The sequence below is a fragment of the Orycteropus afer genome, unplaced genomic scaffold (assembly GCF_000298275.1).
Source record: "Orycteropus afer afer isolate SDZICR_OR568_19922 unplaced genomic scaffold, OryAfe1.0 scaffold00001, whole genome shotgun sequence".
Lineage (NCBI taxonomy): Eukaryota > Metazoa > Chordata > Mammalia > Tubulidentata > Orycteropodidae > Orycteropus > Orycteropus afer.
In genome coordinates, this window is record NW_006921588.1 from 36,781,326 (window position 1) to 36,795,655 (window position 14,330).

Here is a 14,330-nt window from a genome sequence, read left to right on the forward strand (position 1 = left end):
CCTTCCTTCCGAGGAGTGGCTGGTGGGTTTGAACCGCCAGCCGTCTGGTTAGCAGGCAAGTGTCTTAGCCACTATGCTACCAGAGCTCCCTCCCACTATTTCTGAAAATTGTCTAATTTCATGTCTCTTATTCATTATTAATAAAGCCTCTGCTTCCACCATTCTTTCTAAAAGTGGCTTTCCATTCTTGTCAGCTCTTTCGAAATGTTCTCTTTCTGTCTCTTCAATTGAATTCTCCTAGTTACCTTCTACCTCTGTAACTTTTGACTCTTGGTTGCATTGGCAGGTCCTTCTTCTACCAACTCTTCTCCTGCAACCATTCCAATGTGGAGTTCCCAGGGTTCTTGACCTGCTGGCTCCCTTTCCCTGGTCTTCTTGTTTTCATCTGTTCCATTCTCAAGGTTTGACTCCTGTTTTTATGCAGATAACCTCATGTCTATATTTTTGACTTTGACATCTCTCTAGAGCTTCATACTCATCTCATCTCCACTTGAATTTCCCTCAGGCATCTCAAACTCAGGGTGTCAAAAATGAATCTACAGACCTCACCAGCAGATATCCCTCTGCTATCACATCCCTATCTTAGTCTGTGCAACACAACCTCTTTTGCCAAGTGTCTTGGCTTCACCCTCAATCCTTTCTCTTCTCACCCCTAGTTCAGCTTATTCATTACTAAGAAGCACTGATTTTTCCTCAAAATAATTCTCAGATCGACTACTTCAGTGACATCTTTGCTACTGCTGCCTCAGTCCAGACCTTTCTTACAGTTTTACCAGGTGGTCCATCTGAAACACAAATCTAAACCAAGAAACATCCCGGCTAAATTCCAAAGTGACTCATTGCCGGGATACTTAGCACAGAACCAAGATCTTCTACCATCTGGACCCTGCTTCCTTCCTCAGTCTTATCTTCTATCAAATCCTGTGTTATTTTTTTATTCCCTGAGGACAAGGTACTGAACATATAATGCAATTTTATGACTCCACGCCTTTGCACATGCTATTTCTATCATCTAAAATATCTCTTCTGTTCTTCATTTGGATAATTCAGCCTCTTCTGAATTCATAAGGCTGGGCTAAGTGTCTTTCCTCATTGTTTCCTTTTTAATTAACAAAATCCAATAAAAACAACCAATCCCCCCTCCGGGAATAACCCAAAATCAACAATAAAAAAGGGGGAAAAAAAAAAAAAAGTAGTCATTGCCTCTCCAGTTTCTAATCAAGTATCTGGCAAGGAGACCTAGATAAAGAGTACTTATCAAGTTACATAGAGAGCTGTGAGCAAGAATAGACTGAGAAGCGTACTTTACCTGCTGTATGGTTTGGGGCTCATATATTTTAAGCCTTGGTTTCCTAATCTATAAAACGGAGACTCGACTCATTCATGGAAAAATATTAGTGAGCACATACTATGTTTCAGGCATTTTTTAGAAACAGAGAAAAAATTCTTCCATTCAAGGAGCTTTCATTCTGGTAGAAGTCAGGGTGGGGGTGGGGCAAAAAAAAATAGGTAAAAAGAAAATAGCTACATAAACTATATAGTATATTATATAGTAGTAAGTGCATGGGGGTAGGGAATGTTGGAGTGCAGAAGGGGGGTAGCAAACCTTAAGAGTAACCAGAAAGCCTTCACTGAGAAGTAATGTTTGAACAAAGACATAAAGGAAGTGAGGAAGTGAGCCATGAAAATATGTAAGGTAAAGGAAATACCATAAAGAAGAATGAGCCTAAGGTCTGGCATGATTAGGAGTAACAAGGAGGAGAGTGAGCAAGGGAAGAGGAAAGAGAAAATGCCAGAGATAAATGGGAAGCTATAGGAGGAAAGAGAAGGGCAGCAGATAGTCCCAAAAAGTGTAGCCCATTGTAAGGATTTTAACTTTTACTCTGGGTGAAATAGAGAGTCATTGAAGGGTTTTGATCAGAGAAGTGAATGACCTAAACAAAATTAAAGATGACTCTGATTGCTGTATTGAGAATACACTGTAGGAAAGCAAGACTAGAAGCAAGGGACTGCCTGAAGATAAATTTTGTACTGAAATGGATGGCTGGTTTTCTATCGAGATGGCTAATGTGATGGTGCATGGGAAGGCTGCAGGAGTCTGAGGGGTGCTGGGCTTAAGAAAGAATTCCTGAGTTGAGGTTATTTTAATACATCCTATACTTCTATTGGGAGCTCAGGTGGAGTAGTGTCTAAGGCATTTGACTACTAACTAGAAGGCTGGAGGTTCAAACCCACCAGCCACTCCTCGGAAGGAAGACTAGGCAATCTACTTCTGTAGAGATACCACCTTGGAAACCTAAGGATGGGTCACTATGAGTCAGGATTGACTCAACAGCAGTGAGTTTGGTTTTTTGGTATATACTTATACTGGGTCAGGCACACCTTTGTCCTCAGGTACTTTAAATTTTGCTTTTTAACACTGTAAAAGACGTCTTTTCCAGATTTGCCTAGTGCAATATGTCATTTGATTTCTTTCTTTTTAAAATTGTTTATTTTGATTTTTTTAAACTGTTTATTGTGATTTGGGTGAAGTTTGTTTTCTATCCAACAATTCATATGCATTTTGTTTCATGACATTGATTGTAATCTCCACAGTGTAAAAGTACTCTTCTCACTTCCTTCCTGTGTTTATCATTTCCCTCTGTCCTTCCTATCTATTCTTGCCTTCTGAATTTTATCCCTGGGTAAATGCTACCCCCTTTGAGCTCTTACATTTGATTGTTCTAAGGAGTGTATGGGAGCTCTGGTAGCATAGTGCCTAGGGCACTTGACTGCTGACCAGAAGGCTGGCGGTTCAAACCCACCAGCCACTCCTCGGAAGGAAGGTTGGGCAATCCTACTTCCGTAGTGATGCTGCCTCGGAAACCCAAGGAGGGGTCGCTATGAGTCAGGGGCCACTCGACGGCAAATAACAACAAACAACAACAAGGAGTGTATACCTCTCCGTTCACTTCATAAAAGAGGCTCTGGTGGTTTTAGGGTTCAGGCATTTGGCTGTTAAGCAAAAACATTGATGGTTTAAACCTATCAGCTGCTTTGTGGAAGAAAGATGAGGGAGTCTGTGTCTGTAAAGATTCACACCCTTGGATACCCGATGAGTCAAAATCAACTTCATGGCAGTGAGTTTGACTGTAATTTGAGCCATGAGAGTAAGTTCAGTTCCAGACCTGAATGGTGGCGAAGGTCCATAGTCTCGGGGGTTCTGCCACTCTTTATCAGATAAGGAAGCTCGGACTTTTTCTACTATTTTAAGAATTTTCCCCACATTTTTCTCCCACTCTATTCAAGATCTCCTATTGTGGTTCCTTTCAGAGTAGTAGGCAATAGTAGCTGGGCATCATCTAGTTCTTCTGGTCTCAGAGTCATTGAGGCTGAGGTTCAGGTGGTCTGTTAGTCCCTTGGACTAATTATTTCCATGAATCTTTGATTTTCTTCACTCTTTGCTCCAGATGAGGAGAGACCTATAGTTGCATCTCAGACGACCACTCACAAGCTTTTAAGATCCCAGTCACTACTCACCAAAGTAGGATGTAGAACTGTGTTTTTGTGGACTATGTGATGCCAATTGATCTTGATGTCTCTGTGTTTGATTTCCTGACTGCTGCTTCCATGGGCATTGACTGTGGATTCAAGTAAAATGAAATCCTGGAAAATTTTAGTCTTTTCTCTGTTTATCATGATGTTGCTTATTGATCTGGTTGTGAGGATTTCTCTTTTATTTATATTGTGGTACAATCCATACTGAAGGCTGCAGTCTTCGATCTTCATCAGTAAATGGTTCAAGTCCTCTTCATTTTCAACAACCTATTTCATCTTCATACAGCAGGTTGTTAATGAATTTTACTTCAATCCTGATGCTGCACTCTTCCTACAGTCCAGTTTTCAGAGTATTTGCTTGGCATACACATTGAAAAAGTATGGTGGAATTATACAATCCTGATGCAAACCTTTCTTGATACTAAACCATTCAGTATTCCCTTGTTCTGTTCCAACTACATCATCTTGGTCTATATATAGGTTCTTCATGAACACAATGAAGTGTTTTGGAATTCCCATTTTTTGCAATGCTATTCATAATTTGTTATGATCCACATAGTAGAAAGCATTTGCAAAGTTAAAAATAAAAAACAATAAAAAAACCAACCAAAAAAAAAACCCACAGGCAAAAATCTTTCTGGTATTCTCTGCTTTCAGCCAAGATCCATCCGACATCAGTAATGATATCCCTCATTTTACATCTTCTTCTAATCCCAGCTTGAATCCTGGCAGTTCCCTGTTGATGTATGTATGCTTCAACTGTTTTTTAGTTATCTTCAACAAAATTCTACTTGTTCATGATATTAATAATATTGTTCTATGAATTCTGCATTCTGCTGGATCACTTTTCTTTGGGATGAGCACAAATATGGATCTCTTTTTGTCAGTCGGTCAGGTAGCTGTCTTCAAAATTTCTTGGCATGGACAAGTGAGTGCTTCCAGTGTTGCATTCATCTGTTGAAACATCTCAAGTGGTATGCCGTCAATTACTGGAGCCTTGTTTTTCAACTTGTAGTTCAGGCTTTGCCTGAATTTTCAATTGCTTCATATGAATGCAAAAGCTGACAATGAATAAGCAAGGATAGTGAGACTTCATCTCAGGGACTTTGGACATATTATCAGGAGAGACCAGTTTCTGGAGAAGGAATGTGGTAAAGTAGAGGGTCATCGGAAAGGAGGAAGACTATCTATAAGATGGAATTACACAATGGCTACAACAATGGGCTCCAACCTAGTAACAACTGTGAGGATGGCTCTGGACTGGGCAGTGTTGTATTCTGTTGTATATAGAGTCACTACAAGTAGGAACCAACTCCACAGCACCTAACAACAACATACTTACATTAATTGGGAATTTCCTAAACTTTTAATTTTCCTATTTGAAAAAAAAAAAAAAAAACTTACAGCTTTTTTCTCTTTTAATTAAATTTCTCTTGAGACATCCTGGTCATGCAGGGAAAGTGAAGTGATCAGACATTTTGTGTCAGAACACTGCTCTGCCCAGCAATGTGAATTTTCGAAGTTTGGGACGATGCTATCCTTCACGAATTCTTCATAAACCAAGATGCAGGGTTCTTTGTTGATTTATCATTATAATCTCGTGAGAATTAATAGCCCAGGTTCTTTGATCAAAGTAAATATGAATGATTTTTTATATTTATTAAATTTTTGTATTTTCTTAGTGACTCTGAAAATGCTGTCTGAAGATTTTCTTCTATGTGTCTGGTTGGTTTGAGGACAGGTTGATATCATAGCCTAAAGTTGTGTGGAGTCTTAATTGATATCTCTGGAATAATCCACATATTCTTTTCTGCTACCAGATTCAGAGTAGTAAACCAATATTTAATGGAATAGCCAAACAGTTTGCAAATTAGTATTTTAGTGCACATAATTTTTCACTTTGCTATGAAGTGTTACAGTTTAGATTCTTCTGGGAATACAGGACAGCTTTGCTCTGCTCTGAGCTTTCTATTTTTGCAATGAACAGCTAGAATTAGAAAGGAATAGTTATTATCAAGATCTGCAGGGGCTTTTGAAACTGGCTTCTGTCATTGCTGGATACATATAGGACACACGTGAGAGTTTTTAATGTGAAATTTCTCCATCTCCACTTGGGATTTAGCACTTAGGGACAATAGAGAAAGGACAAAGATAGGTGGTGGATGGATAAACAGCAGGAGTTCCCACCATTCACTTGAGTATTAGAGGAGACGAAAGATTTTCAGGGAAGTAAATAAGTCACCATAGAAATAAGGCATGAAAGAAACTTCATATTCTCTTAGTGAGTACTTTTAAATTCTCATTTCAACATTCTGTCATAGAATTCATGTTGGAGTGGGATAGACACATAACAACCTAGAGCTCTCAGTGGAGAAGAAATAGCTGGGGGTATTAATTTGATCTAGAAGGTGTAAAACAGGAGTTCAACACTCCCTGTGTGAATGACCTTGGAATTACACTTAGAGCTAAGGCAGATTTGGAATCAAAGAATTTTGGCATAGGAAAGGATCATAGAAGTTGTCTGATTCTGGAAGCAGGTGGTAGACAAATGGTAAAAGAAGGTAGATCTGAGAAAACGACTTCAATGAAGAAAATAGTCTTCTTCAGGAGATGAGATGGAGAAAAAGAGATTATGTGAGAAAGATAAAAAATGCAGAGAAGCTGTGGCTAAGAAAAAGTTGACCACCAACATCTTAATCAAAATGTCTGTTCTTGTCCATGCTCTGAAGCTAGTGTAGAGCAACCGATGAGAAAACATTACTTACTTAAAGGAGAAACAGTGACCTCTTAGGTACTAGCCAGTGAACATGTGCTGGAGACAGAGGGGGAAAGTAGGACTGCAAAGAATGGGAATCATTCAGGATAAATTGTGCTAAATTTCTCCAGTGTAAATATATTTACATTAGTCTAAATAGAGAAACTTAAAAGAATTTGTGCATTGGCAGTGCTCTAGAAAAGAAGGATGAATGAATCTTCATTTCTACCCAGCACTGAAAGTTTTTTTGGTTTGTTCTGTTATCAACAGGAACAATGTAAGCACATTTTAGTTCACATTTATGTGAAACATAAAACAAGTTAGAAAAGCTGGAATCTATTTGTCCCAGGAAGACAATGACTCTTAGCTAATTCTAAACTGTTGGCACTTATTTGAGCTGTTTATACCATTCTCCCTCTATTCAAAGTGAGTTGTCCACTCTAATGTCCTGGACTTCTTTCTCCCACAGAACCATATCATAATGTATCCACAGCCTTAAAAATGTATTGAGCTGCTCTCTAAAATAGCACCTATACAATGACATTCTACAATACCAAAGTAACATATTGCCTTCTTTCATTTGGTCTCCACTAATTCCTTTCTTTTTTCCTTGTTTTTTTGCTCATGCATTGCCTCTGATATTTGAAAATTTGATGGATTTTTATTAATGCCTTAGTTTTTGTCCTCAAATCACTAACAATGAGCAGTGTGGTTCTGAAAAGATTGGTTATCATTTTACTTCATCTTGAATTCCTTGTTAGGGTAAATTATTTAGGTAGATTTTAGGGCCTACACATATAATGACAACTTAATTGTTAGACAATTTTGAAATGCTTCCCCTTCCAAAATGTTAGATTCTTCAGTGAGGAGGAACAGATATAGGAAACCTTGGGCTGGTTGATCTTTTTTCTCTTTCTCTCTCTCTCCAGATTTCCAAGGTCACTGTGATGATTATCCCAGCACGTCAGTACAAATGTGGAAGGACCTATACTCGTTGTACAATACGGACTAGAGCAAGACTTCAGGCTGCCATAACAATGAATCTTCATTGTACTCTAGAGCCTCTGTGGTCTTGTAGGGGTTTAATGGGGAGAAAAAAATATGGTCTCCATCTCCCTGTCATGCTACATTGTATCATATTTCCCATCTCTTCAATTCCTCCCAATTTGAGTGTTAGTGAAAAGCTGTGCATTTCAGCAGTTTTGTGAAGATTTAAAAGGAATAACATGGAAAAAATGTTAATAGCTCATTGTAAACAATAATGTTAAATGTAAGTGAGAGCAATAGCATTTAGGCTTAAATTACAGCTGGGGAAGTAACTAGAAGTATATTTCAGAGGCCAGTCAAAAATCACACTGAAGTCCAATCCTCTCTGAACTGGAGAGATCAAGTTTTATGTAACCTAGTTGTATAATAAGACAATTGCCATTACCTTGAATTAATTGACCATAGTATAAACTTTCCAGTTGGTTTTAACATTTAAATTTACACTCAATATCCTTTCAACTTTCCCAATTAAACGAATAGATTTTAGTTGTGAATCTTGGAAAAGTTATCAAATATTCACACTAGGAAAAGTGACAATGTTTTCTTGTCATTAACAGATTTAACAGGGTTCTGTGGCTAAAGAGTTCCTGACAATGAAATTTCTGTTAGTACAGATTATAAATAAAATAATCTTCACAATATGAAAAAAACAGCTCAAAATTATTTTTCAAAGCCACTTAGGGAAATCTTGACGTAGCTAAGAGTAGATTAGGTAATTAGGTTCAAAGAATTTGAGAATTCAAAAGTGGTTTCCCTTAAGAAAGTCATAATTTAAAAAAAAAGCAGAAAAACCCAAAAACATAGATATTACCTCAGAAAAACTATTAAAAGAAATTAAAAGGATAGGGAAGTAAGCAGTAGGAAATTATATTTAAATGCTGAATCTCTTTTAATCCAGACCAGAATAGAAATTGCCAAAGGAGTAGTTCTAGAAAATGCCATGAATATGGATTTCCATTAATTTTTCACATTTCTGCCTAAACCTTCTATTTAAAGACTATCTTGTTCACAATAGAATCCTCACAGAAATGCTGAGAGACTCATGATTAAATATGTCATTCTAATGTCTTTAAGGAAAGAATAAAAGGCTACTGGTAGATTTTTATGCGCTTGCTTGTGGCTATGCTTCTCTTTGTTTTCAGGACACAACAATTCCCAAACAATTTAGACTTACTTGGCTTGAAATTAATAAATAAAATGACTTACTGAAGGAGACTAGGTGGTGCAATAGTTAAGCTATTAGCTACTAACCAAAAGGTTGTTGTTGTTATGTGCCGTCAAGTCGGACTCGACTCATAGCGACCCCTCCTTGGGTTCGAGGCAGTATCACTACGGAAGTAGATTGCCCAATCTTCCTTCCAAGGAGTGGCTGGTGGGTTTGAACCACCAGCCTTCTGGTTAGCAGTCAAGCGCCTTATGCACTACACTACCAGAGCTCTCAACCAAAAGGTTAGTGGTTCAAAATTACCCAGAAGCTCAAGGGAGGAAGATCTGGATATCTGTTCACATAAAGATTACAGCCATGTGAACCCTATGGGGCAGTTCGACTCTGTTGCCATGAATCAAAAATGATGACGGCACCAACAAAAACAAATGATGTAGTTAAGTTCTTGTTTTTTTGCCACATCACTTAAAATAAATCTTGTTTTCTGTCATAAAGAAAAGACAGAGACTTTTGGTATAAATAAATAAGGTGCAAATTACATTATTTCTTGTGTAAAGTCTGGTTATAATAAATTCCAATCATATTTATCAGACATTTTACCATGTGTCAGTACAGGCAATTAATCTTCACAATATCTTGAAAAGGTACACATTTACATTGGAGGACACCAAGGTCAAAGATGAAGCATTTAAGTTTGGGTATTAATAAGCGGCAGAAATCGGAACGCACTCAAGTCTTCAGACTCTGACTATTTTATACATGACACTCCAGGAAAAGCAAAAATCAGTGATTAATTACATCCACTGCATATTTTGAGGGTCCACCTAACTATTCTTTAAGTGGCGCCCTGGTGGCTCAGTGGTCAAAATGCAAATCGAAAGGTGGGCATCTTGAATCACCAGCCACTCTGTAGGAGAAAGATGTTGCATGGTACTTCTGTAAAGACTTACAGCCTTCGACAGTCTATGGGGCAGGTCTACTTTGTCCTAAAGGGTCAATGTAAGTGAGAATCAACTCAATGGCAGCCAGTTTTGGTATTTCTTAAGCACAAGCTGCCTGGAAGGCACAAGCAGTTTGTGATAGGCTGCTAACCCAACAGTGGTTTGTAACTGACTGCTCACCTACCCAATAACTACACAGAACAACATGGAGCGAGTTACTCCCATCAAGATTGAGAAACCCTTATGCAACAATTCTACTCAGTAACACAGGGAGTTGCAATGAGTCAGCAGTGACTCAACAGCAACAGGTTTGGTTTGATAAATTCTTTAAATAGCCCTTGTAAATGATTCTGGATCTAAAAATAACAGTTTTTGTAGAATTATTTACGCAAACCAAAAAATTAACTTGTGCAAGAGTGGAGTAGAGACTTTTGCATTTCACATCATACCTTTCTGAGTATTTGCATGCTTTACCTTGAGCATGCATTATTTGTACAATAAAAATAAAATGTAAAATAATACTTTAAGTTTCAAAACTCTATTAAAAATGTTTTGTCACTTATTCAAAGTAATACACTTCAAAATTATGTAAAGTATGGATGTATATGTACCCAAATGTTAACAGTGGGTCATTACTGCATGGGGTTTTCACATTTTTCTTAATAGTGTTCTTAATAGTTTTTCTTAATAATTTTCTATGTATCTGAATTTTTTCCTTATAATTAGCATGTTTTACTCTTATAGTCAAGAAAAACTATACTTTCCATTTTGAAAATAATGAAATATACTGAGTTATTTCCTAGGTGAAATATTTCAGTAAACTTAGAAAGATAAATAATTGAGAAACTGGGCATATTTTGAGTTCTGTGTAGGTACTTAACAGAAAAAAAGAAATACAAAATGCCAATATACGTATGAAAAGTTGCACAACCTCTCTAGTAATCAGGGAAATGCAAATAATTCAGACCTAGAGATAACATTAAAATATACACACATTCCCTAGATTGGCAGATTTTAAGACTGGTAATAGCAAGGGGCTGTGATAGAAGGCTCTTGCCTATATATAGTTGATGGGAATATAAATTGGTACAGGTTTTTGTTCAGTAATTTGGCATTATCTGTCAAATGTTTTGAATGCATAACCTTTGGACCAATAATTCTATGTCTAAGAACATATTCTCTGGGAATATACAGGTGCTTATTGTAGCATTATTTATAATGGTGAAAATTTGAAAAGAAATTTTTAATGTCTTTCCATATGGAAATAGTTAAATGAGTAATAGGACATCCATAATACAAAATACTCTGCAGGTGTGAAAATGAATAAAGTTCATCATTATCTTCCAGAGCAGAAGAAGGTCAAGATAATTTTTTTTTTTTTCTGTACATACATAAGAGTTTGGAAAGAAATTCACCAAACATCAACACTGGTTATCAATTAAGGGGGGGGGGAGGGTTGGAGGGGGATTGGAGGAAATGTTCACATTTTGCTTAATGTGCCTTAACATCTGAAAATATTTTTGAAATGATTGCTATGTACTTCCAGTACAAAATAAAATAAAAACATAGCTACTAATGTATTAAAGTCTGCAGTTCTTTTTTTATTAGAATTCCATCTTTGAGAAAGACATGAGTAACTCAATTTCTGCTTTGTTAGTTTTTCTAGGGTTCCAAATTATGGATGGATTTTAATAATATAAAATCTCCCTTAACCCATCTCTTCATCCCACTCCCAGGTAATAAAGATAATTACCAAACACAAAACACAATCTGAATATACATTATGTCATTTGAAGAAAATTCTCTGAAATTCATTCAAATCTGTCTCTAATTTGTTTATAGTACTATGTCAAAACTGGATTTGATGCATTGAACACTAATGACCGAAAACCATTCAAGTTGTGGGATGAGATCAAGGACATCATATGTGAAGAAAGCAAAAGGTCATTAAAAATAAAGGAAGAAAAGACAAAAACATGTCAGAAGAGACTCTGAAACTTGCTCTTGAACAGAGAGCAGCTAAAGATGTTGGAACAAATTATGACATAAAAGAGCTGAACAGAAGATTTCCAATGGTTGTTCAAGAAGACAAAGTAAAGTATTATAAAGAAATGTACAAAGACTTGGAGTTACAAACCCAAATGGAAGAACACACTCAGCATTTTTCAAGCTAAAAGAACTGAAGGAAAAAATCAAGACTCAAGTTGCCATATTGAAGGGTTTATGGCCAAAATATTGAATGATGCAGTGTGGTACAATGAATTACTTAATATGGCTTTTCTAATCAGTCTTCATGATTCCCACTAGATTAGTGGGTGGGACCATGTAAATAAGGTGTGCAGAACTCTAATGTAGGGATTGGTTAGTGTTGCCATGCTGCTGGTCACAATGACCCCTCCTAAGAGGCAGAAAGAGGGATCTCACTGACATCAAGAGAGAAGAGCATATCCGAGATATAGAGGTGGAGTGGAGAATATCCGATATCCCTGCACTGAACCTCCTTGGAAGAGGGACCAGCAGAGGTGACTGGCCAAAATGATCAGCTGGCTCATAGAGCAAGAAAGCTGAGTACCTTTAGTCAGGAGGCTTGCTGGCAGAGTTGGGTGCACCTAGGTGCACCTATCAGCAGATCTAAAAGAGCTTTGTAACACTTGTTCAAGCAGGGCAGAGGCCAGGGCAAGAGGCCAATGGCCAGAGAGGTGTGCCTAAGGACATTGTAGAGGGGAGACTGTCCTGATCAAAGAATTGTGTCCTGAGCACATTCCTGAATCTGAATTGTAGCCTGTTACACTTCCCCCCAAAAAAACATAATTACATTGTCTGTGAGTTTTGTATGGCTATTGCAAAGAATTATCAAACCCAGCAGAGAAGTAATGTGTGTCATGGGAGAAATGGTTTGTGTCAGAGTTGGTAAAAAAGGCTGAAGGATGGTGGCATGTCTGGCCTCATAGGAATAAGCTTTGGCCTGCTGATAGTGATTGTCTCCCTCTTGTGAAGTTAGAGGAGATCAGAAGATGCCACTACCATGTCTTTTTGCATGCAGGAAGCATCAAAAAGAAAATGGAAGTGGTGATCAAGCTATGATGGTGGACTAGGCAGATATATTACCCAGACCCTCTACAACAAAAACTCGAGAAACCAAGTGAAATAGATAGAGATAACAATTCTGGAACCCAGAGCTTCAAAATAATCAATAAAGCAGTAGATCAAATACCACTTAGAGGAAGAGACTGAACAAAAACAGTGAACAAGGAGGCATAGAGAGTGGTGAATTGCCTACTGGCCTGGCATAGCATGGTCATTTTAAATTATTGCAAACAATGCTCCTACCAGGGCAGGAACCAGATAACTAGCCCTGCTCACCCAAGACTGCATTGCACACACATCAGTGATCAGCGACCAGAGAGGTGTGATCTCCCCCTCTACTCCACACAACCTCCTGGTGACCAGAGGAGCAGCACCCCCCAATCTGGCAGCCAGATAACCCCCACCTGCCAAAGCTTTTTTTTCTTTTTCTTTTCAATGTTGTTTTCTTTTTTCCCCTATTCATCTTAGCTTTCCCCTCTTCCTCCTTTTTTACCCTTTTCTTTAATCATTCTTCCTCTTTCCACATCCCTTCAATCCCATTCAGCAGACATCCTGCCCGTTCTGTTTGCATAGTTGGTGACAACATCTCTGCAGGTGACTGTGCATGATTCCATGGAGCAGTCGACACCCCTCCATACACCTCTGCAATCAGCAGTGCCCACCCCTGCCAACTCCCATAGAGTGCTGTGTCCCTGATGCAGCTGTGTTTGGCACTTAGCATTTGCAGTACTCTGGCACTGTTTTTCTCTATCTTTTCCCTTTTTTCTTTCTCCATAGCTCTTACCTTTTGTCATTTCTTGTTTTTTTTTTTTTTTTTCTTTGCTTCTTTTTCTTCCTCTTACACTCCTCACCCCCCACCCACCCCTCTTTTTTTCATCTTGCAGAGTGGGCACTTTGCCTCCACTGCTTCCACAGTTGGCAGTGCCTGCCTCCATTGACTTGACTTGGGTGATGGTCTGTGATCCTATAGAGTGGACAATGCACCCCTGTTACCTCTGTAGTCAGCAGTGCCTGCCCTTATCCCTCCATGGTTTGTGGTACACACTCCTTTGAAGTGAGCACCACATTCCCACTGCAGCTGTGTTTACCAGCTAGTGCTTGTGCCAGTACTGTATTGCTTTTTTATTTTTCTTTTCTTTTCCTTTTCTCCTTTCTCTTTTTTCCTCCTCCTCTTCCCCTCCATATTTTGCTTTTCCAAATCAGTAGAGAACTAGTAACCTATCCAGTGATATCAACCACACTTACTGCCCCACCCAATGGGTGAGTGTTACCATCCATTTGACCACCACTGGATAGATGACACTCACCTACCCTACCCTCACCTGTTCTACACAATGAGTGATTAGACACTCACCACACACTCCCATCATTTACCAAACTTACCCAAGAGGTAATGAGAGCCCCAGAACTGCTAAACTAGCAACCAGAGTACCATGCCTGCTTTGTTGCCCAGATATATTAAAATAAAACAAAACAAAACATCAGTGTGACACAAACCAATGTACAATCAATAAATTAATACAATAACACTACAATGTCTTGAAGACTGCAGACGACTTAGTATCACATTGGAAAAAAAAAAAAAAAAAAAAGGACAAAATGACTTAAACAAGTAACCAAAATACAGGGCCAGAAAATCTTCCAGAGGAAGAAATACTTTTGGAAATACTTGATAATGAATTTAAAAGAATTATACTCAGGATCCTTCAATAGATTAAGAAAGAGATTAAAGAAATCATATACAAAATCAAAGAAAGCACAGATAAAACTCCCAAAGAGTTCAGAAAAACAATACAAG